Source organism: Acinonyx jubatus, chromosome B3, assembly GCF_027475565.1.
Source record: "Acinonyx jubatus isolate Ajub_Pintada_27869175 chromosome B3, VMU_Ajub_asm_v1.0, whole genome shotgun sequence".
NCBI lineage: Eukaryota > Metazoa > Chordata > Mammalia > Carnivora > Felidae > Acinonyx > Acinonyx jubatus.
In genome coordinates, this window is record NC_069386.1 from 42,804,285 (window position 1) to 42,828,461 (window position 24,177).

The 24,177-nt window shown below is 44.3% G+C and overlaps 1 protein-coding gene and 1 long non-coding RNA gene across 2 annotated transcripts in view; both read left to right on the forward strand.

Moving 5' to 3' along the window:
* The window catches only part of RORA (RAR related orphan receptor A), a 714,362-nt gene that overhangs the window by 1,862 nt on the left and 688,323 nt on the right, over positions 1–24,177 (forward strand). The gene's annotated exons all lie outside the window — the stretch shown is intronic.
* LOC128315929 (uncharacterized) lies at positions 101–23,804 on the forward strand. The gene is made up of 2 exons (XR_008299140.1): positions 101–6,058; positions 6,291–23,804. It is a non-coding gene; the product is annotated as an uncharacterized LOC128315929 (long non-coding RNA).

The window sequence follows — 24,177 nt, forward strand, 5'->3', positions numbered from 1 at the left end:
TTTAATTAAAGGCGATTTACGAGCAGTGAACACGCTGAACCGCGGTTTGAGCGGAGGGGGGGGGGTGGATCGAGGGCCGGGGGATCAGGGAGGGGGATCAGGGCTGGGGGCCGGGTCCTGCCGCCAGCTTGGTGAGTTTGTGTGTGGAAAGCTTTTGGCTGCAAAGAGTATATTTAGACCCTGAGACGGTGGATTTGGAATGCGAGCGGGTTATGTAACAGGGTTAATCAGAAACACTGGAGAAAATCCCCTTCATGTGTTTCTGAGTTTTTTTTTTTTTTAAAGCGGGGGGGGGGGGCGGAACATAGTATATACGAAGCCACACTAATTTCTGGTTTGTGCTGCCACCCCCTTCTGTGTTAACCTCCCCCCTTCCGTGTGTTATTAGCATCTTCAGGTGTCATTCTTGCCAGAAGGTGTTCTTGCAAGAGACCAGGGTGACAGGCTGCAGAACTAACAAATCTGTAACTTGCTGTTCTTGCAAATTATATAACGCTGGGCATTCAGTACCACCAGACCCCAGGCATAGCAAAAAGGGGAGAGGGAAAAAGTAGGGGTGGGATGCATCTTGCACAGCTGACCTGTTGACCTTTATCCCCTTGCCCCCTAGAGGATCACCCCTTCCCCTCACTCTTCTTTGAACCATCCCCTAGTCCATCCCTCCCAGGATTTACTAGGGGGAGGGAGAAGAGGTAAGGCCCAAACACTCAACTCACATCCTGCACGCAGGCACTAGGTTATATAACAGTCTGAATGGAAAAAGGAAGGTCAGAGATGGAGGCATCCTTTAGCTAACACAGCAGTAGTAATAGCTTCCAGAAATTATATGCATTTGCAGACTTTAACCTCAGATGTAGTGTCTGCTCCTCAGGGATACCAGTCTTTGTGTGTGTGACCTAGGGAGAAAAAGAGAGAATGTGTAAGTATGCCTGGTAGAGGAGAGTGATTTGAAAATGGGAAATGTTTGGGTTTTCAGATGATGTAATGGAGTTGGCAGAATATGCAAGCCGGCTCCCAGAGTGTAAGCAGCAAGAAAATTGGAGCTGGCATCCAGTATTAATGTTGCATAAATTACAATATCGGAGAGAAATTAACCTATACACTAGGTGATTACGCCTTTTTAATACTTAAAACATAAAGGCACACAACTCAAAAGGAAAAGCAAACATCATCACCTTATAATTAGCATTTTCAACCTCAGGGAGGATTGAATGGAGTTCTTGGCATTGGGTGAAGTGGGAAGCTTTTGGATTTGGGAGATGCTTTCCAGAGAGGTAGCAGGGTTAGCTTCCAGCCAGTCGATATTGTGCAGTCCACAGAAACTGTGGTCTGGATTCGCACGACATTGAGGTGACCTCATGAGACATGACTTAAGTGCACTTGAAGCTGTTGCTGAATGCCACGCTCCTGGGAATCCCCGTGTGAATGGACTGCGTATCCTTAAGCGCCTGAGCTGCCCAAATCGGATGCGTGACTTTGTAATCTGAAATTCGGACCTCCCCCAGTCCTTAAAACTAGCAGAGATCCTTAGCACTTGTACTGAAACTGTCCTGTTTTCTAGGTGGTATTAATGATGGCTGGTGTCATTCAGTACCATCTTCACAGCACAATGACAGGGAAAAAAGAAAGGCAAGAGACAACAGGGGAAGTAAGAATGAGGCGGAAAAAAACACAGCGAATCTTTAATTTAACAAGGCTTTCAGAGACTTCAGGGAGCCATAAGCATTGTGACATAACTGTTGTTAAAAACCCTTTTCCAGAATCTCATTATTATATGCATGCCAGAAGCTTACATATTGTACTTCCCTAAAGTTATCCTCCCAGGGCTGTGTGGCACGCGGTTGGTTTGGAACACTCGTGCAGTAGGTTGAAGGCTTTTAGGGCAGGCCAACCTGAGGGAAAAATCGAAACCAGAAGATGGGATTAACACTGAAAAGCTCAGTTGGGTTGAGATTGAACCCCCTGGAAACTCAGTTTAGATTGACGTAAAATCAGTTAACAAGGCCTGTAGTTCATTTGTAGCCCTGAGGACTTCTAGAACCACATAACCCAAGTGCTTCACCTCCACACCCCGCTTTCAGTCTTGGCTGATTCACTTTCTGGGAGGTGCCCTTCTTGCCTGGCAATTTAGAGCCCTATCTGGAGATTGATTCGCAGATCAGCTTTTCTAACATGGTCCTGGCTCTCCACCGTGAGCAAATAAATGATGCCCCATAGTTTGAAAGAGCTACTGGCTGGGATAAAATCCTTTGCTGGAGGGATGGGATAATTATTTTTTTAAACTAAGGGACTTTAATTTTCCGGTAAATTGCTCATAAAAAACATTTATAATTAGAGCCTTAAAAAATGCAATGGAATAATTTTAGAAAATGCATTTGGTGATAGTTGTGATAACCTTTTTTGTTGTTCCCCCCTTATTTCTTAAAAAGAATTGTATTATTAATCCAAAAGTCAGTTCCTGAATGGCTAAAAACTTTTGTAGCAGACTCATTTTATGTTAGTCACCTTTTGGAATTTTCCAGAACCTACCGGCATGATGAGAAGCCTTGGCTGTAGAACATGTCTCCCTTTCCAAAGCTGAAATATGGAGCCTGCATGGAAGCTCCCTAACTATGGGACCCTTCAGCTGGTGTTTTCAAGGCAGCAGAGGTGACAGGTGGTACACGCCTAGTTCCACACCAGGTTCCTAAGTGGGATGTAGGGAGGTGTGAGAATATTCATTGTTGTAGTTGTACCTCCAGATGAAATGTTCTGAGGATTTTTCGTGATGGCTGAATTTCTTTTGAAAGTGAACTGACCCCTGTCCAGAGCTAACTTTTGGAATGCGAGTGAGACAAACCCATGGGTTCTGATCCTGGGCCACACTTTTGTCACGTCTGACTTAAGATGCGCGTTATTTCTCTACATTCTCCCATTTTTGCCTCCAGGATGTTGTGGTGTGATGTGTGAAGTGCAGACTGGGTTGGATGTCTCTGAAAATTCTTAAGAGTGTGCTCTTCTCTGTGCCCTCATCTTCTTAGTCTACTTGATGGATTGTGCTTCTTAGGTTATATTTGTACTTAACGTGTCTAGAGAAGCGAAATACATAACTACATTTCACGTGTCTGGGAAGAAATAATGATGTGACTGCCCTGTGTGTGCAAAAGTCTATGTTTTCTAGAAAATCCAGCTCTCTCCATGTGACATAACGTTCTGCTCACCCACTTTGTCTTCCGTGAGCCATTGTTCAGGAACTCTGAGGTAGACATCGTCTGCTCCCTCAAAGAGATTCCTGACCAGTCATCCCAGATTAGTGATAGATTCTTCTAGAGCGACAAGAGTCTGCTTTGAAAGGCCTTCTGGTTCCAGAGTGAACATTAACTTAGAATGTGGAATACCATAGTTTGAATATGAAGACTATCTGAATATGAAGACTGTCATCCTTGTTGAGAACTTCTACGAACGGTCTCTCTGTCCCTCCCTCCCTCCCCGCTCTGTTCTCCCTTCTGTCATTTTTAAAGTAGTGTTCTGGCTTTTTGGGGTGTGGGGGGATTATGTGTGTGTGTGTGTGTGTGTGTGTGTGTGTGTGTGTGTGCGCGAGATTCATAATGGGAAGTGTTGGTTTGGAAATGAGCTGTTCAGTTTTTCATTCATCTTACTAAACTGTATGTTAAGAGAAATAAAAGTGAATCATTTTGAATTAGTGCTTTAAAAAAAATTCTCCAGATAATCAGTGTTCAAGTGTTGATTAATATACAGTAAATCATGATTTTTCTATTTTTCTATAAGGGTACCAAGGCATTACTAATGAATTCGTTTTTCTGGCTAACGGTAGATTAACCAGAAATCTTTTCTGTCTTTTTCTTGTTGAATATGCTTTTTAAATGTGCTGGCCCCCTTTCCTACCCCGGAAAGAACATTGGGAATGTAATTGAATCTTTCTTTGAGGTTTGAGGATCTTACAGTGCCACAGGGTCACTGTTCTGAGGATGAATTCTGATTGTACATTATAGAACTGTGAATGGAGACAGTGCCAGAGATTGGACTAAATCTGCCATGATGCCGGTGTGAAAATTGTTTTCTTTTTCCATTAAGTCCTCGATATCAGTATGTTTTGTTATTTGCCGTTTTGTTCTCTAACTTGCAAGGACCAAAACGAAAATTCCCTTTAATTAGTTAATTCTGGTTAATTGAGGTTTTTACTTTCTAGGAAAATTGCACCCTGAATCTAGAGCCCTAATTCTTTCCCTACAGTTATAGAGGATGTAAAGTCATTCTCAGATATTTAAGAAGACTGTTGTATTTACAAATAAGTTATGTGATATATTACCGTAGCATTATATAACTTCTCTCCCGTGTAATAATGGTGGATAGAAATATCAGCTAATTTTGCCTCTTCCTTAGATATACTGAGGGGTATCTAATAAATCTTAAAAGCTAGGAAATTCTGGGTTGGAGAGAAGACTTTCAAGAATATCAATAAAGAACATTTAAATTCCCCTAAAGGAGATTCTCCTTTAAAGTTTGGGCCTTTGTTCACCGGGCCAGTATGGAAAGCCTCCCCAGGACCATGCCATCAGAGGCGGACTTTCTCAGGGCCGCCCCACCTGACTTAATGATAGTCTGCGGTTATCTTCTGGTATCTTTGATGTCTCAACATTGCAGATTCTTTTTAGGAGTCATGGTGCTCTTCTGTGACAGCCCAATTATTATTATTTTGTTTTTGGAGTAAGGACATCAAGGAGATTGTCTAGAGAAGGCCTCGGAAGAGGGGGAGGGGGCACGATGAGGAATACGTGTGCCACAGCTCGTGGCTTGGCTTTTTGCTCCCACTTCTACATGCTGAGGTTAAAAAGAATTACAGGTAACAATTCCCTTGTGTTGGTGGAAGAACTGTTTTGTTTTGTTTGCTTTCCTGACAGATGTTTATGGCCTCTGTTGACATGTCACCATTACAGACTGTCTTATCACATTATGTGCCGTGGCACATTGACAGTGGCTTGGGCCTGTGGCCTCCTGGTGATTGTCTTGTGCGCAGAACCGAAGCGCTTGTGGCCAGCTGCAGAGCCCTCCGTGGTGGCCACCGCCAGTTGAGAGCGCAGGTTTCCCACTCCCTTGAAGGTGCTGGAGGTGCTGTTTTTCCTGAAGCTCAGTCAGAGGCTGGAACTGAGTAGGAATGCTTGCGGGGTTTAGAAGCCTCATGATCTCCCAGCCTCGCATCCTCTCTAGCAGTGTTATTTGGGCATTTGAGTTTTGATTGTGAACTATCTTAAAGTTTGTTTTTTTTTTCCTGAAATAATCCGGAAGTCCCTCCGTCCGTGAACAGACAGCGATAGATGAAACTCTTCTGGGGCACAAGGAAGGGTGCCACTTAGTACAGGATCCTCAAGCCTGTGAAAGAGGCAGCGCCTTGTTAAAAATACCTAGCTTACTTCGGGGGAGGATTTGGCTGAATACTGATGAAGTTTATGAAATATGAATGTAGTGAAGTTGCTGTACGTAAGTGGTAGGCGTGTGTGAAAGAAGTAAGAAGAAATAAAATTGTGTATAAATGACACTCTGAAACTTGATGGAATTGTATACGTGACAGGAATGGTGACGTTTGGGTCTGTGCTTAATGGGGGAAAGTAAACTGGCTTAAAATCTATATGTCAAACTAGATGTGGGACTAACAATTAGAGAATATAAGATTTTTGAACATACTTTGTGAGCAAAGAATGCTCCTGAGGATAAACGGGGGGAAAAACTGAGGGACCAACACTTGAATTTATGAGGAGGTATGGTAATCACTGTTTTAAGTAATCCAGACTATTAACTGCCATGCTGCTAGGTAGAGAATTCGTTAGCCCAACAAAAGGCATAAATCGGAATTTGAGGTTGTGTGGGAGAAATCCTCTTGATCCCCAAAGCATAAATGCATGCACTGAGAAGAAAGCTGCACACGATGTAATTTTTTCTGTCTTATCCTGATTAATTGACAGCCAACTGTATGCCTCTTTCCTGAAGGTGACTTTACAATCTCCAGACACAGACATTTCTCTCCGAAGTGGAGTGAAGGAAGGAGAACCCACAAGCTAAAGTGTGTTTCACTGGGTGAAGTATTTTGGGGGGAGAGATAAGGAGGGTGCAGCAGGGGAACGGAGCACTGTGTACAGGGATGAAGAGTGTCTGGGGCTGGGGAGTGGGGGCAGTGAATGAAGAAAGGAATCTCTGGAGGGAAAGGAGACTTCTGTGCAAAAGAAAATGAAATTAGCATTGACTCTGAAGTGGCTGGGAATGTGACTTTCTAATTTTAAATTATCTTTAACAAGGGCAATGAAAAGAGGAAAAGTTGACACTTTGAGAAGTTATGACGAACTTGTCGAGAATGCCAATTGACAAAGGCAGGTAAGGGAATACTTGGAAAAACAGAACAAGAACAGGTCTGATGGGCATGATGATCTTCTTCCTAGTGTGTTAAGGGAATTGGCGGGCATGTTTATTGACTCTTCCAATTAGTTTTAAAGAAAGCTGAAGAAATGGACAATGATGGAGAAAAGCCAACCAGATGTGATTCTCCCCTTCCAGAAGCAGAGAGCTTATCTCATCCCATGTGATCGATGCCGGTCCTGGGGAAGACTGACTGTGTAGAAGTGAATGGATTTCCAACATACCAATCACAGAAGAAACAAGGGTATATTTAGCAAGTCTAAAACCTCTTCGATAAACTGCATTGCTTTTCATTTGCACCGTAAGGTCATAAAGCCAGTGGATGGTAAGAAGGCCGTGGTAACGACACAGCGTGTACTCCCAGGAAGTGTGTGGGATGGGGATGTTATATCTGAAAGGACAGGGCATCTGGGAGGATGAACTGCCCATAACTCTCAATTGTCCAGGTAATGAAGCATTGGAAAGCAAAGGCAAATGAAATACTTTGATAATCAAAAATGATGCTTCTTGTAGTGATCCTATTAGTTGACTGATGATGACAAGTGTGAAATTGTGAGCTGTATTTTTACCATTTCTGGCACTCATGGCCCATTTCTGTTGAGTGCATTTATGCAGAAAGTGGGAACCCGGACAATTTCCATAGACCAGGCTGTTAACCCAGAAGATGTAAAATTTCACAGCGTGAAGGATGAGGGTTGAAGATTAGTGAGGGACTAAAATTTCTTGAGGCCCTACAAAGAATCCGTAGAAGAACTGGTAACTACACTGATTGGCTCTGGGAAGTCCTAAAGCTCGTGTTCTAACCTTGAGCTGTGAGGGTGTGTGCTGGGTACGCGGTGCTCACTCATGGTGTTGTCGCTGGTCATGTTCTGTTAGCCCAAAGCCTGTTGGAGACAGAAGGGACCTTATGAATCATGTACCCTGGCCCTCCTGGTTTAAACTGACGCTCACAGAGGTGTAATAATGTGCCCGAAGTTCCGTTCCTAGTAAATAGCAAGGCTGTGAGAAGAGTACAGGTCTTCTGCTTCCACACCCAGTGTTCCTTCCACGTGGATGCTGTGCCAGGATGCTCAGAAATTCCAGGAATGTACAAAACCAAGCTCCTGCCCTCCTAGGAAAGCCCCCTGAGGATATTACAGTGTGTACACAAGTTAACCCAGCACGAGGTAGTTGACACGTATGAAAGTCAGTGCGCGCCATGTGGGTTCTACAGCAATAATAGAACATTATCAGTAATTGTTATTTTTTTTTTAAATCCCACTAGGCATTTTTATTATATACAAATGAGCTTGTGAACTTGTGGCTGTGTCCAATAAGACCATTCTAAAGCACAGTGACCTTGCTGCCTGTGGCTCCGTGCTCTGATTCAGTACGAAGTAAAATAGAGGCTATGGAGGGGAATATCTTGTCGTTAGCGTCTGCGTGGGCGGTTATGCTAGCTGGAGCTGGCCACAGGGGAGGCGTCTGTCAGCCGCTGCCCTCTTTCCTCGAGGCAGAGGATTTATACAGATGCTCAGAAGCAAGTCTGCCAATGGAATGCTATATAGCCAGGAAAAATCATGTTGTAGTAGAAAAATAGCTTTTGACGGGAAAATGTCAGTCACTTATTAGTGAAGAGTAGTAACTTTCATAGTAGTATACACAGAATGTCATCATTTTTGTAAGGAATTACCCTGTGTGTGTGTGTGTGTGTGTGTGTGTATTAATATGGACCCATCTACACCTTGATAATGAAATGATAAGATGGTTATTTCTGGATTGATTACCTCTGGTGTTAGTTTTTTTTTTTCTCTGTGCTCTTCTATATTTCTGACTTTGCTGTGTTACACATGTATTACTTTTGTAACTAGAAAAAAATAAATCTTACTTTTTTTTCTCAGAAAAAGATTGTGTGTTGTGAAACTGGGGGTACTTTGAAGGAACTAATTCTGAGCTTAGTATGTTATACAGAATTTCTGGGTGTTTCAGGATAGGCCAAGTTTACTGGCCCAAAGAGTAGTACCTTTGATGGTCACATTCAGCCAGGAACGTCAGGAAGACAAGGGTCGTTCAGCTTGAATGTGAAAAAAAGTGTCAGATAGTGGAATTTCTTGCCCCTTTAGGACACTGTCTTTTAAGTATTTATACCATGACCTCCAAGCCGAGAAACATACTACATTGTGAGCCAGTACAGACAACACACACACACACACACACACACACACACACACACACACACACACACGGCACATGGGTGCAGTAAACTTTTCACATAAAATATTTATCCTTTACCTACGATGTGCTGTTATTTTTGCTCTATTATTTACAGGCAAGATACAAATCTCAAGCCACCAAATTGGTTTCGTGATCTGTTTATGGGCTGCCTCTTACAGTTTTAAAAACCCTGTCCTGGGTATGAACGGGTGGCCTGGCAGTAGGAGGGAGGGTGTGAGGGATGGACTGTTTCCACAGTAACTGATGTTGGACTCCAGGTGTTACTCATGATTTCAGGGAGGAGGTGGGGGAGGGAAAATAATGTAAATACTCTTTATTTGTAGTCATATGGTATCTTTATGCCACTTTTAGCACATGTTCATTAATACCCTGTTACATTTAAAATTTTTAAAAAAATTTTTTAGATTTATTTATTTTTGAGAAAGAGTGAGACAAAGCGTGAGCAGGGGAGGGGCAGAGAGAGAAGGAGACACAGAATCGGAAGCAGGCTCCAGGCTCTGAGCAAGCGGTCAGAACAGAGCCTGACACGGGGCTCGAACCCATGAGCTGTGAGTTCATGACCTGAGCTGAAGTCGGACACTCAAGTGACTGAGCCACCCAGGTGCCCCAATACCCTGTTGCATTTAGACATGCATCTGTCTAGACTGGCTTAGAATGTAAATTCTGGGATCCCCTTTGCTCGGGTTTGTTGTCACTGTGTCAAGGCACGAGGGTGGCATTCTTTGATTCAGCAACTGTTTTCTGAGCCCCTTGCTTGTGCCAGGCACTGTGCTAGGCTCTGGAAGAAAGCAGCAAACCGGAGAGGTCAGATCCCTGCCTTCTGGGATTTTATGTTCTGGTGGTGGCATCTCTCAGTGAAGCCCGTGGTTTGGGTCACTTCTGATGATTCTCTGCTATGAGTGTCTTAGACTTTGCCTTTTTCAGCCAGTTCCTCATACGTGCTTTGACCCTTCCCCTCTTCTTCTTCCCAGCCCAGTCTCCCATCTCACGTCCCAATCTCTCTTGGCTTCTTGAAAGTCTGCAGTCATTTTCAGATAAGGCTGTGAGGTAAGACTCACCCTCTCCCTCCTGCAGTTCTCGTGACCCCTGCCTTCTACAGTAGTCAGTCATGTGGGCCTTGCTCACGCAGTAAGCACGCAACCTCTTCCTTTGCCAGGTTCCTTTATACTGTCTTACGGTGTGAATTTCCTGGGTAGGTGTCTAGTCTGTCCAAGAAGACCAGCACCATGGTTTATTATTTTACCCCTGCACAACGCTTTGCAACAGAGGAAGTGCTCATTAACTGTGCAGCGAATCCCTTTGACATTGCCCTGCCAAACTGGTCACTTGTTCAGTAGAATCACCTCTACATTTCCCAACTCTGCCAGCGTAGCTTCTATTTGCTTATATTTCCAGCTGGGCCTTGGGTTTGGACCCAGCTGCCCTTGTTTGTCCCATTTCTTTCTCTCTTGGATCCGCCAGTCCTCCCCTCAGTAGCAGGTTCAGGCCTGCTCCAGTCTTGAGCAACGCAGATGAAGGAAGGTTGGACGTGTCGGGAAACAAGCGTGCATGGTTGTTACATGCTCCCTGCTGGGAGTGAGACAGACCTGGGCCAGAGGCCCGGGTGTGCTGGGTGCTGGCTGTGTGACTTTAGGTAAGTGAATTCACTGCTCAGTCTGTTTCTTTTATCACCTAAAAACTAGAGATGTTTATGATGCTGGCTTCCCGAGGTGGTTGAGGATCACCTGTGATCATGCGTGCGTGGCACCTGCCAGGATGCCTGGTGCACATCAAGTGTAACTCTAGTGATGGTGGTGATGATGGGCACATACAGAAACAGGGGGTCCACTTGCCCCCTCTCGCCTGTCTCCTCCTCAAGGTCTTCGGCTCCCTTTCCTTAGAGCATTTCTCCCTGGTTCCGCGTGGTTGCTCTGTGAAACAAGCAAGAGCATCTGAAGGCATCTAAAGCCTTTTCCTCCTTTTCCTGACTGGATCTGCCCCAGTCGCTCAGCTCAACTACCATGGGCTGGATTCTTGTGAGGACGAATCACTTAAGCTCAACCCTGTGAGCCACTTGGGTTTCCGGAGCTTATACCCCACACCTTCCAGTGAACCAGAAGAGGGCTATGTTTGCCTGTCCCCTTCCCCCGTCCGTACTATTTGTTCAGTCCTGCTGGCTGCCCCCTCCAGACATTGAGGCTGTGGGAGCACCCTCCTTCCCACTATGCTCCGGAGCTCTCTCCCGCCTCATTTCTCAGCGACCCGTCATCATTCCTTGCCCTCCCTTCCCCTTTACTCACTTTCTCCTCCCTGCCAAAAATCACGTTGGAGAAGCCTGTCTGCGAGGGTTCCATTCAACTTGTTCTACATTAATGTTCCACTACGGTGACCCACTGCTGAGTCTTTCACTTGTAATGTAATCTAATAATTTACATGCATTTTGCAAGCAATACTCTCAGAGACTCACAACCTGCTTGAAATTGCTCTGCTGTTACAGCAGTTGAACTGATGAGAGAGACGAGTGTGAGAAAGAGTAGTTATGGGGACCACAATGGTATTGGGTAAACCCAGGAAAATAATATTAGTGTAAGGTGAAGGTGTGCTGATGGATTATAATATCCTTTCTTAGAGAATCAATTAAACTCGCTGAGGGTCTGGTATTGATTTTGACTTATAATTGGACTAGGATCGGTCAAAGTATAGCCGGTAGAAGCATTAGCAGGGAACAGGAAGAGGACCAAGAGTGGAAGCCTGTCTTTCTCGGAGGCTGTGAAAATGTTTTTGTTTGGATACACTACGTGACTTTTACAGAATTAATTGACACTCTGATTAGGTTGTTTTATTTCTTTACTCGAAGATGTTGGAAGCCAGTTCTCATATGCGGTAGTAATGAAAATAGAGTAATGCTGTAGTAATGATGCCGTTGTAAAGTGAATTACACTATTAATTAAGCATCTATTTGGTCTCATTTGTATTGTGCTAGTGTGGGTGATACACATACACAGACGTAGAGTAGCTGGTTTTTAAGAGACAAACTGTAGCTGAGAAGCCCCGATCCTATAATAATGAACAGTCAGTGAAAATAAGCCATTGTTCAGTGAAAAAGTTTTTATGTATTTATAATGTATGTATAATATACTTACGTGTCTATATAAAATACACATATTTTGTGTATGTACGTATTTACACACACATGCACATGCATCCATATACACATATACACGGGCACATGCATATGTTATGACTGTCAGGGTGATCAAGAAAATATAGGGTGACTGTGGCCTAGAAATGTTTGCCTTCTGTTGCCTTTTAACAAGTTGGCTAGCTTGCATGGGGAGAGGTGTCTGTTATGGCAGGCCAAGTCAATAATGGTATCAAAGACAGGGTTTGAAAACAAAGCTTTGTGTATTTTTTGCAACCATTTGGTTCTTATTATGGTGTCTGAGAATCTCTATTTATTGATATTTCTCAGGTGGGGGAAGAAACATTAAGGCCCAGGAACTAGGGTCATTTTATTTTCTGTCATTGATCTCCCAAGGAAGGGCATTGGCCAAAGAACTTCCTCCACGGCAGAAAGGTAGAGGCATATTTTTATGCCTTAAGTCATAAGCCAACCCTAGAGCAGAAACAGGATCTGGGAAGGCAGCATCCAGTGTGGTTGCTCCCAGTGGGACATGGAAATTAGAAAGTCCACAAATCTATCACATTTGCCATAGATCCAGTAACTTTAGCCCTTCACTCCTGGGAGCACTGGCGTGGGTGGGGTCGTTTGGCATTGTGTGTGAGTTTCTAACTAAGAGGGTGGTATTTCCAGTGAGGTGCTGAAGACTTCCCTCGGGCGTCTCTAGCCTGGATTGCTCTGGTTTTGTGCAATAGCCATCTGGAAGAGATCTTCCTGCAGTGGCCATCTAGAAGGCATTTTATTGTAGTCTCCATCTCTCCCCTCCACTTGCTTCAGAATTTTGCTTTGCAGCATTGTCAATACCACCACTTGGTAATCTGTAACCTCAGAAAGACCTCATCCAGAGAGGTGAGATTATATGTAGCTTAGAATATATTTAACTTTAATGTATATAACACTTGCTCTGATGACCAAAATGTTGAAAGCAAATTTGCTGCATAAACAACGGTGTGCTCACTGCGTCACAGATCAACAATGTTGATTGTAGTCTCTGAGTATTTGAGGAGAGAGGACACAGCATCAGTGCCTGGAGGGTGGATTAAGAATATATTTAGTGGAGGGGCGCCTGGGTGGCTCAGTCGGTTAAGCATCCGACTTCGGCTCAGGTCATGATCTCACAGTTTGTGGTTCAAGCCCCAAATCGGGCTCTGACAGCTCGCAGCCTGAAGCCTGTTTCAGATTCTTTGTCTCCCTCTCTCTCTGCACCTCCCCTGCTCATGCTCTGTCTCTCTCTGTCTCAAAAGTAAATAAAAACATTAAAAAAAAAAGAATATATTTAGTGGAGAGATTTTATTGCAAACCTCAATGAAAAAAATATCAATATCATATTGTGCCTAATAAAATGTTATAATGAAAATTGCCGTGATGTTTGACAACATCCCTTTATTAATTAGTCTTTTTCATTATTATTTCTTAGTAGCAAATACACTCTGGTTTTATCGCTCATTAGTTATAGTCCTTATCGAATTCATGTTTTGCTAATTCGACGTGTTTATCTCCACATTGGTCTCCGAGACGTTCCTTGAGGGCAGTGTTGTAGACTGTCTTGAATCTTCGGTCCCCTATCTCTGTTACTTGGACATTCAGTGAATGCCTTTAGGAAGCCAGTGACCGGGCAGTTTAGAATCAATATGTGTAAGATGAGCCAGCAGAGGGAAGACTAGGATGAGACAAAAAAATCTAATATTCTTCGAAAGCCTCAGATGTTTAAATGTGATGCAATATATTGCCTCCTTTCATTCATTCATCAACTATTTATTGAACATTTGCTATGTGCCAAGTCACATGTTGGTCGGTGGAGGTACAAGTTGAGTTAAAGGGAAGTGATAGGCAGGAAAGACCCAGTAATTTCAAAAAAAACGTGGAGAGTGCTATAACAGAGATACTTACAAAATATATAGCATACAGAAGAGGGAGGAAACTCTTCATGAGGAGTTAGGGAAAGCTCACAGGTAGGTAGCTTTGCCTGGTTTTAGGGAAAATGGGGAGAGATTTACCAAGGAGGCAAAAAGGCCAAGGTACAGGAGATCAGAGTTCATGGCGCATTCAGGGAGGGTGAATGAGGTGTAGCTCGGCATGAAGTATGTTGGCAAGGACGAGGGGATGAAGCTGGACGAAGTGGGCAGGGGCCAGGTAAGCCTTTTGGACATTTTGCTATGCAAAATTTTGAGCAAGTGACAAATACGAGCTTTCTTTTTCATAAGATCCCGTAAACACAAGTGTGTTTGAAGTTGGGATGGAAAATCGACAGTGTCGATAAGGAGCCAAGCTAGGACATCTCTGTGTCGGCTGTGCAGAGACATACTGCAGGCCAGGACTCGGATGGAGGCGGGCTGGGCTGTGAGGTAGCATTTCTCGGGAGGTAGAATGGAAGGCTCACGAGGGAGGTAGTGTCAGGAGTCAGTACCTGAGCTGGGTGGAATTACTGGCTGGGACAGTCTGGGGTGGGATGTGAAAGGGGGGAAGGCCTGGGTTCCCAGGCTTAGTTGGAGGTCCTGGGGAAGTGTCTGATGGGCAACTGGAAATCTGGGGCTGGCAGGGAGAGTGTTAGTCGGGGAATCGGGAGAAACAGTTTTTAACAAGGGCCTGGAGCTTAGGAGGGACAGCTGGGCTGGAGGCGTTCTGGAGCAGTGTTTTTAACAGGGGATTGGAAGGTGAAATTTTTATACCAGGACATGTGTACATGTTTACATCAAGAGAAGATAAGCCCAAGGTCCAAGTGGGTGTGGTTGCGAAACTAAAAGGGATGGATTGTTGCAGTGACAGAGAAAAGTGTCTCAGAAGACTGGCTTTAGACTTGGCAATTTTACATTTACTGAAGCCATTACAAAAAACAAACAAACCAAGAATGTCTTTAAAGTCAGAGTGAGGCTCTGATACGTGTTGCTGCTGCTGGTTGTATTTGAGTTTTATCTGCTTTGATGGTGGTCTCCTTCCCATCATGTCTAATTGATGACTATAGACTTGTTGCTCTACTCTCCCGCCCCCCCCCCCCCTTTTCTTAACTTTCTACACAGCTCAGCATTGATTTATCCTGTCTCTAAAGGGAATCTGCCTCACACTTGGCAGAACCTCAAGGTTGGGAGAAATGGAATGAATAGTAGCCGTGGAGAGGTCTCCACATTGCCCTGGGAGAAAGGCTTCGTGGGAGAGAGAGTTGAAAGAGGGTCTTGAGAAAGGGTGTGAGATCTTCAAAGGATGGGGTCTGGCCATGGGAAACTAAATGGGAGACTTTTTTCTTTGTAGTTGAGAGAGAAACAGAAGGGCACAAGTGTTTGTTGGCATTGATTATGAGTGTGGTGGAATTGGCGCTCTGTGTTTCTGACACGTAACTGTTTTCAGGGGGCGTCCACGTATGCGGTAGCCTCTGGAGGTCCTGGAAAGGAGTTGATAGTGTCACAGCTCACGGAGGGACCAGAGAGGTGTTGTGTCATTAGGGAGACCTGTTGACTTAAAACAAGTGGGATACTGATAGGCCAAACTTATCTCGGACTCCAATGAGCGTGACAGGAGGGGCTTTGCCTGTCGGAAGGGCCGTTCCTTTGCCTTCTGAGGCAGATAGCAGAGCTCCCCATTGTTTTCAGTGAGCTCTGGCTAAATACTTTCCCTGTAGATATTCCACTAATATATCCTATGAATTATTTGTGTTATCTCTGCGCTGTGAAATTAGAGGCCTTCACCCACAGTGTGGTAAGCAGATTAAAACGAAAGCCTGTTTTTTATGGTATGGGGGAAACCGGGCAAATAATCAGGGAACCATTTTTTGTGTGTTTGATCTGACAGTGGGGAGGCCTTGGGATGCCAGTGTCTTCTAAAATCTGAAAGCTGAGCTCCGGCTGGAGTTTTCTTCAAAGAGGTTTATATTTTATCCGTTGGCACTTCTGAGGGGGAAGGAAGGTTTGGAGTGGGTGATTCTGCGATGATTCTTTTCTCGCTGCTGTTTTTCTTCTCCGTCTTTTTAACTTTGCAGAAAGCCCTTCCAGTTCTACGGTCAGACCCCATTCAGGACGTTGGTGGCCAAACAGTCCCCTTTTGTTAAGCGAGCGTCCTATTTTTGTTTCTCTTGAAAGGTGCCCTTCAGGACAGCAGAGTCTTTATTTGGGCTGTTTAGAATCAAGCCCTGAAGAAACCTAGTTAGAAATTGTTCTAAACCCAGGCCAAGTGCCTCCTTTGCTAGCGAGGCAAAGCTAAACCCACAAGATGAAATCTAACCAGCTGGTTACCTGAGAACCACCGTGGGGAGTTCTCCAGCTTGACTTCTCTTGCTCTGGCCGCCATCCCAAGAGTGAACGCTGAGGGTCATGGCCTTTCTGTGCAGAGATGCAGAAAGAGAGTTCTGGCTCTTGGTGAAGAGGCGTAGGTTGGTTTATGTTTTAAAGGGTCCTGTGTCAGCTCGCAAAAACGTGGAGGATTAACGTGTATTCAATTAATCGATTTCACTTGCCTTTTTTCAAAGAAAAAGGTTATCGATGGCTTTAGCCTACCACAGATAGGTCCAGGACTCCCACTTCTGCCCTTTTCTTCCACAAATTAGGTAAACTGAGTCCTTTGAGAGCACTGGGGCATGTGTAGGATTTGATAATTTGGAGGTTATGCATATGAGGTTATTTTATTTTCTTCTGTTATAATAGATATGGGCCCAACATCTGTGATTTGAAACAGAATCTTCGTTCCTTCCCCCAAACCAAAGATCCTCTGGTTGAGGGCTCAGACGGGCCTCATTGCACAAGTACTGCCTTCACTTTGTGGAGTTTTTCTGCCCACTTGAGAGATCACCTGGGTCATTCAGGTGGCCTGGGGAAGAGTGTTGGTCTTTGTTAGAGAAAGAAAGAAAGACTGGCTGGACAAGTTAGATCCCTAGGGGCAGTTTGGAGCCTCTCGAGCATGAGGTCATCGGTATATTTAAATTCTCAGCTTCCACACACACTGGTCAGCGACGCTCCACCCCCTCCTCGCTCACTGCATATTTTCTCTTGTGTTTCCAGAGGAGATCTCTGCCTCTTGGGGATCCCCCAGCCTCCTGGGAGCAACCATGCCACTGGTCCCTGTGTACACAGACAACTAAAAAGTGAAGTGGTTTGGAGATAGGCGTCATTTTAAGGCTAAAGTCATACATTTTAGAAAGTTGAGGGCTGGTTCTGTGACAGGGAAGTTGAGCTAAATATGCAGTTCTATTTTAATTTTCACTTTATGCCAAGGCAAAAGCATTGGGAGATAGGCTATAAATGTATAAGTAAGTCACTGCAAGAATAGCCCTTGCAAAATGCAGATTTAGGAAGGCTAAATATTTTCTCACATACTTTAATGCACACGAATAACTAACCCCTGATCCAGTTCCTGAGAAAGGGATGTTGTATAACCACTTAACCTTGATCGCTGTCGTGAATCGTACAGAAGTCTGCTTAGCTGTGTTGTAAGTATTTGGTTGTCTTCACTCCAGCCACAAAAACAAAATACCAGAGACTGGGTACATTAAACTACAGAACTTCATTTTCTCGTGGTTCTGGACATTGGGTTGTTCCAGACCCAGGTCCTGGCAGATCTGCTGATTATTGGTGAGGGCCCTCTTCCGGCTTGCAGGCAGCTGGCTTCTTATGATATCCTCACATGGAGGAGAGGGAAAGTTCTGGTGTCTCTTCCTCTCCTTATGAGGGCACTAATCCCATCATGGGGACCCCAACCTCCTGACCTCATTTCAATCTAAATTACTTTCCAAAGACCTCACTTCCTAATAGCACCACACTGGGGGCTAAGGGCTTCAATGTATGAATTTGGAGGAAACACATACGCGTAATCCATAACACCGGTTGAGGCTTAAAGCCTGCTAAAAATTTTCAGGGCGGTCGATTTGTCTCCAAAAAGTTGTTGCACGTTCTTAACGTGTTCATTTGTTTGTTTAAACAGAGTCCTATTTTTCTATGTATGTTTTATCTTCGGCATGGCCGTGTCTCATCATATTCCGGTACTGTTTGAAAGCTGCAGTAGTAAAGCCCAAGGTAATTAAGGCTGTGGTATCATTGTTTTAAATTAGCATGTGTGATTTTTTTTTTTTTTTTGTAATTCAACAAGTTCCTTCATATTCTGCATAATTGGATCACATTTTAATTTTGTGGCAAATAAAGATCTATTTTACATTTCTATTAGAAAGACAAGCCCCTGTGGCTAGGTCTGAATTAGGATACTTGCTGTTGGTTGTACTGAAGGAGCAAGACTTTCAGAGTTCATTCAGCTTCTAAAAAACTCACCTGTGAATCTTTTGGGTCAGGAAAGAATCTTTGATTTAAAGGTATACACAGGCATAGAGTTCATGTGAAAGAAAATATCGAAACAACAAGAAAATGAAATATATAAGCACTCACTGCAAGCAAAGAATAACAAAATCATGGAGTATCCAGTATATGGTATAGACTCCAAGAGCATATCAGTCTTTGACTCTGGCATATCTGTTTGTGAATACATTTTGTTATTTGCATGGTTAATGCCCTGGGAGTTTGCATGGAGCAAAATAACGAAGATATCAAACCAGAGAGTGCACCAGACACATAATTGAGAGGCCTAGGTTCTGATCCCATCACCGCCATTAATTACATAAGTGGCTTCGAGCAACTAGTTGTCCCCCAACCCCCACCCATTGCCTCACCTTCTTCAGGTGTGCTCCACGTGTAGCTCAGGGATGCACTGAATTACAAGTTCCTGCCATTTCTGTCATTCTATGACCTCGTGACGAAGACCCAGCTTTTTTTTTAATAGGTTTTTTTTTTTAATGTTTATTTATTTTTAAAAGAGAGAGACCAACTTGAGCGGGGGAGGGGCAGAGAGACACAGAATCCGAAGCAGGCTCCAGGCTGAGAGCTGTTCAGCACAGAGCCTGGCGCAGGGCTCGAACTCATAGACCACAAGATCATGACCTGAGCTGAAGTCAGACGCTTACCCGACTGAGCCACCCAGGCGCCCCCAAAGACCCAGCTTTTTTGAGGGTCCAGCAGAGAATACACTTTTCTTATTGTCTTTACCTTAAAGTTGAAGCATAATTTACATCTCATAAAACCACCCTTCTTAATTGTACAATTCAATGATTTTTAGTAAATTTATAGAGTTGTACCACTACCTGCATAATCTAGTTGTAAAACATTTCTGTCTCCCCCGGAAGAGCCCTCATGCCCATTTGCTTTTATTACCCCTTCCTACTCCCAAGCTGAGACAGCCATTAATCTACTTTCTATCTCTACAGATTTGCCTTTCCTGGAATTTATTTAAATAAATCATATAATGTGTGGTCTTTTGTGTCTGTCTTCTTTCACTTAGCATCATGTTTTTGAGGTTCATCGATGTTATGGCAGGTGTCGGTACCTCGGTCCTTTTTTAGAGCTGTGTACTATTCTGTTGTATGGATAGACTTCATTTTGTTTCTGCAGTCATCCTTTGATGGGCTCCTTTTTCTTTCTCTCATTTTTTTTCCTGTGTGGGCACTTCTCACTGTAGCCTGCTCCAAATGAGGAAAGGATGCATCTCTTTAAGAGAAATGCTAATTCTTTATCTCCTGGCTTCCTTCGTGGAGGAGGCTAGAGTTTTGTGTTTTAAACTCTTTGAAAGCTCCCAAGTGGCCTGAGCTCAATGAACATGTGATGAAGCAGTATATAGTATCCATCAGTAAATGTGAAAGTACTTTCATTCTTTTCTGTGCATTCTTTTCTGTGATGTAGACCTAACATAAATATGAGGTTTCCTCATTAGGAAATGTGACTCAAAACCTTTCCCAATGATAGCCTGCTTGTTGTTTTATATTTGTTTTACACATTGGGTAATGAAATACTTGAAAGCAAGAGTTAAAGACACTGGCTGTTACCCTGACTTAGTAATGTCACTTTTAGCATTTTCCTCTGGAAGTCATCAGAGTTATTATGAGCAACAACAAATCCAGAGAGGGAAATACTTGCAGAGAAATTTGTGCCTTGCTTTTCAGCTGTGAATCAAAAAGACTACTAAATATAATTGCAAAGAAAAGGTAGGTAGAAGGAGAAGGGGACTAATTTAAATGTTCAGGCTACTGACTTTTTTTTTTTAATTTTTAAAAATGCATTTATTTTTGAGACACAGAGAGGCAGAGTGCAAGTGGGGGAGGGAGGGGGGGGGGAGAGGGAGACACAGAATCCAAAACAGGCTCCAGGCTCCAGTCTCTGAGCTGTCAGCACAGAACCCGAAGGGGGCCTCAAACCTAGGAACCGTGAGATCATGACCTGAGCGAAAGTCGGCCAGCTGAGCCACCCAGCGCTCCCAGGCTATTGACTTCTTAAAAGAGATGCCATACACGAGAGGACTCTAGTGATTTCTATGCTCGGTGTTGGTTTTGTTCTGTGGGTGAAGATGGGCGTGCATTTCCAGTCGGTAAGCTCCTAGCTAATGGAGGGTAGTAACCTGGCATCCCAGATGCTCCTCAAATTGTTCTCCAGTTTAGAGTTTACTCTGAAAATGTGGTTGATCTGCAGTATGTTTCCATCTTCGGCTGCTCCCAGGTCCATTCAATTTCCTGGAATCCATCCTTGGCTAGTGCCTTATGTAGAATGAGGGAGAAAGGCTGCTCCATTTGCTTCCTCCTCTCCATACGGTAGACGTGTTTTGTCGCCATGCTGTGCTCTGCATTTCAGAAAGGTTGGAATCACAGGTGATGTGTGTGTGCACATGTGTGTGCATGCATGAAGATGTATATATATGTCTACACATACACATTTGTGTATATTCACATACAACATATCCTTCCAGCTGATTAATAGGGCTTGACTTATGAGAACCAGCAACTTGACTTAGTTTTATTTAGCACTCAAATTACGAATAGCATCAGCAATATCTTTTGGAATTTAGGTTAGATTGTTTACTCTTCCCAGTGATGGAAATGATGTTGAGAGCATCATACCCTGCCTCTTGGGTCCTGGGAAGGCTTTGCCTTGGTTGAATCCGTATGTAGGGTGTTCTTTTTTTTTTTTTTTTTTTTAAGTTTCATTTTATTTATTTTGGGGCGGAAAGGGCAAAGGGAGAGGGGGAGAGAGAATCCCAGGCAGGCTCTGCACTGTCACCACAGAGCCTGATGTGGGGCTCCATCCTGTGAACAGTGAGGTCATGACCTGAGCCAAAATCAAGAGCCGGATGCCTAACTGACTGAGCCACCCAAGCGCCCCATATGGTAGGTTGTTGTACAGAAAGATAAACTAGGGCATTCTGTAGTCAACGCCAGACCCTCCTTTGTACAGAGCCTGAGATAAGGTAGCTGTGGGCAGAGAGGGCCGCCCAAGGCTCTGTGCCTCTAGGCCTTCCGGAAGATGAGCAGGCTGCATCCAGTCATGACCACGTTTTTATCCTTCTCTCCTACAGCTTTAAAGAGGGAAAAATTTTCCTTCTCTCAGTAAGGAGGAAACCAGTTGGGAAAAAAGTGTCCCCGTCTCTTACTTTTTTTGGTGGTGCAGTGGGGGAGAGAAGACCGGTGCACTTTTTTTTACTTGGAACTGTGTTACTGTATCATCATGTTGATCATTACTAGGTTATTTACGTATGAGTCTAACTTGTGAGATCCTTGGGGATCGGGATGCGGTGGAATACTTTTATGTTTTTCGGGAAACTCAACACAGTGGTTTGCATACAACAAGCACTCCACTATAGTTTTGTGAGTCAGGATGATGAATAAATACTTTCGACCCAGCAAACTGTGTTTGTGAGTATGTTAGTATTCACAATGCCCCCTGGCACTGTTGCTGGGCACCAAAGAGAGAAATCAAAGACGGAATCTCTGGCTCTTTCCCTCTCTACCTCCTCAGCACCACCTTCCTTCCTTGTATAACCACGTATCCGGTTCCTGTGCTTGCCAGGCACTGTGCTGGGGGCTGAGGTTAACAAAATAAGAATAAAATACTATGTGTGTCTTGTATGAGTTTGCAAGAACACGTATCCTGGAACGGGAGATGTGATTTGATAGGCGTTCACAATAGTTAGAAGCTCCTACTTATTGAACCCTTGTTCCAGGTCCGAGGCGCACTAGCTCATCCTTAAAAGTCTCTTGCATCCCTAGGAGATAAGAATTAAGACCCCCATGTTGCAGATGAGAAGACTGAGGCCTAGAAGAGTGGGTTAGGGTCCAGAATGTCCATACCACACTGACCAGTGCAGCCCCCTCCCTCCCCCTAATGGTGATAAATGTGTCTACCTAACAGCCCCAGTGCCCTGGGGTCCTTTCCCATCTCTGTTTATGCTCTTCTCCATCTGCCGAGGCAGGAAGTTTTAGTCTAGGCAAAGGCAGCTCCTTGGAGTTGTTCAGCCAAGTCAGCTGACCACAGCCACCCCTGGAGATTGCTTTTTTTTTTTTTCTTTTCTAACTTTCTCTTGCCCTCTGCCTGTTCCTGTGGCAGCTCCTTTATCCTTCCGGTTGCAGGTTTTCCTTTTATTCCTTAGGTATCCTGTTGCCCTTTCTGGGCCTGAGATGGTCATGCCAGAGAACTCCTTGAGATTTAGCTGTCTTCCTTGCCGTCTTAGCTGACTTCCGGCTGGCTAGACAAAGTGAAACTCCGATCTTGCTGGAGGAGCTCCTGCGTGCAATCCTGACAAGTAACTTTAACCAATTGTTGAAAGCAACCTGTGCTTGCCGCTTCGCAGATGTGTGTGCCATGGATGATGAATACGAGAGATGCAGATTTTACCACACATCAGAGCACGTGAACACAAGGTCGACACATCCTCAGGGCCTCCCCACCTCGTCCAGTGCTTTGCAGCCCTGACAGGAACTGCCAGCAGAGAAGTTGCTGAACTTGGCATTGGCTGGGGCATGGTTTTATTAAGCCAGACTCTTGTGGGCTTGTTGCCCCTTTCAGGAGATTGTCCCCACAAGGAGAGTCATAATTATTACCATGGACCCTTGTCTGGTTCATTGTTTTTTTGCAAGAAAGAGGGAAACTCAAACTTCATGCAAGTTAGGAAGCCTTGCCTGGGCCCACATGTGACACGTTGATATTTTGGGGCAGGGTTTGGCCCAGTGTAGGGCAAACAACATGAGAACAGCCATGGTGCCGACCAGCACATTGAAGTTTTTAGATTGAAAAGCCTGAACAGAATGTTCAGCTGGAGCTGGGGACATATTCCTTTCCTATTTTATCTCTGCCATAAGCCTTGGGGCTGATTGGAAAACACACCCACTGCAGGATTTGGATAGCCAGGATTTTATGTTTATTTCTTAGACCTGCTCACGCATAGTCTCTCTCCCTCCCTCCCTCCCTCCCTCCCTCCCTCCTCGGTTCCTCCTCCTCCTTTCTCCCTCTCTCTGCTTCTGCCCCTCCTTTCCTCCTTCCTCCCTCCCCACCTCCCTTCCTCTCTCTCCAGCTCTTTTGGGTAGAAATCTGAAAGCTGCTCATCATATTACTGGTGAGCAAGTATTCGTTCTCTTTATAGAACAGTGCTAACTTCTCTGACATTGACACTAGGGCCCAAGTGATTTTTGCAAATGCAAATCTAATATATCCCTTCCTTGCTTAAACCCTTCGTTGAATTCCCATCACTCTTACAGTAAAACCAAACCCTTTAACACAGCCTAAATTGGCTCCTGTCTAGCTTTGCAGCCTCATCTTTCACTTGTCCTCCCCACAGTAGTTACCTGCATACTCTGTTCTCCAGCAGTACTGAATTGTGCTGCTCAAACATGCTGTGCCTTCTCCCCGCCTCCACCTGCTTTCCCTTTCACCTGTGTTCTAGCTACTTCATTCACTTATTCATTCATTCATTCAGTCAGTCAGTCAGCACTGATAGAGCACCTCCTGGAGTCAGCTACTGCTCTGAATCCTAGGGATACAGTTGTGCACAGACAGACAAGCCCCTGTTGTCCCAGGGAGTTTACAGTCCTTACTTGCTAATCCTGTTCATCTGACAGATCTCAGCTCGGATTTTCTTCTTCCTGGAAGCTTTCCCTGACCTCTCGCCTCTGGGTTCGACACCTTTCCTTTGCCTTCTGGAGCCTCTGTATTTCGGCCGTCACAATACTTACAACTTACCAGAATTCAGCGTTTGGACCTTTTGAATAGCAGGGAAGTTCCTTGACTAGCCTGGCACATAGTGGGTGCTCAATAAAGACCTGTTGAAGAATGAATGATGGTGGTACATTTAACACAGAAGGCCTTAGTGAAGAAAATACATTCTCTGTGCAGTCATTTCAAACAAAATCCGTTCTCCGCATTTTCAACAGCTTTGCAGTGGCCTTTGACCAACAGGAGGCACTGAGTGTGCAGATGATAAGTTTGCTGTCAGTCACATCACTGCTTCTTTATAGGTAATTTGTCTTCCTGGTTGCTTTTAAGATTTTCTCTTTCTCTGGCGTTTTGCAGGGTCACTATGATATGTTTAGGTGTGGATTTATGTGTTCGTTC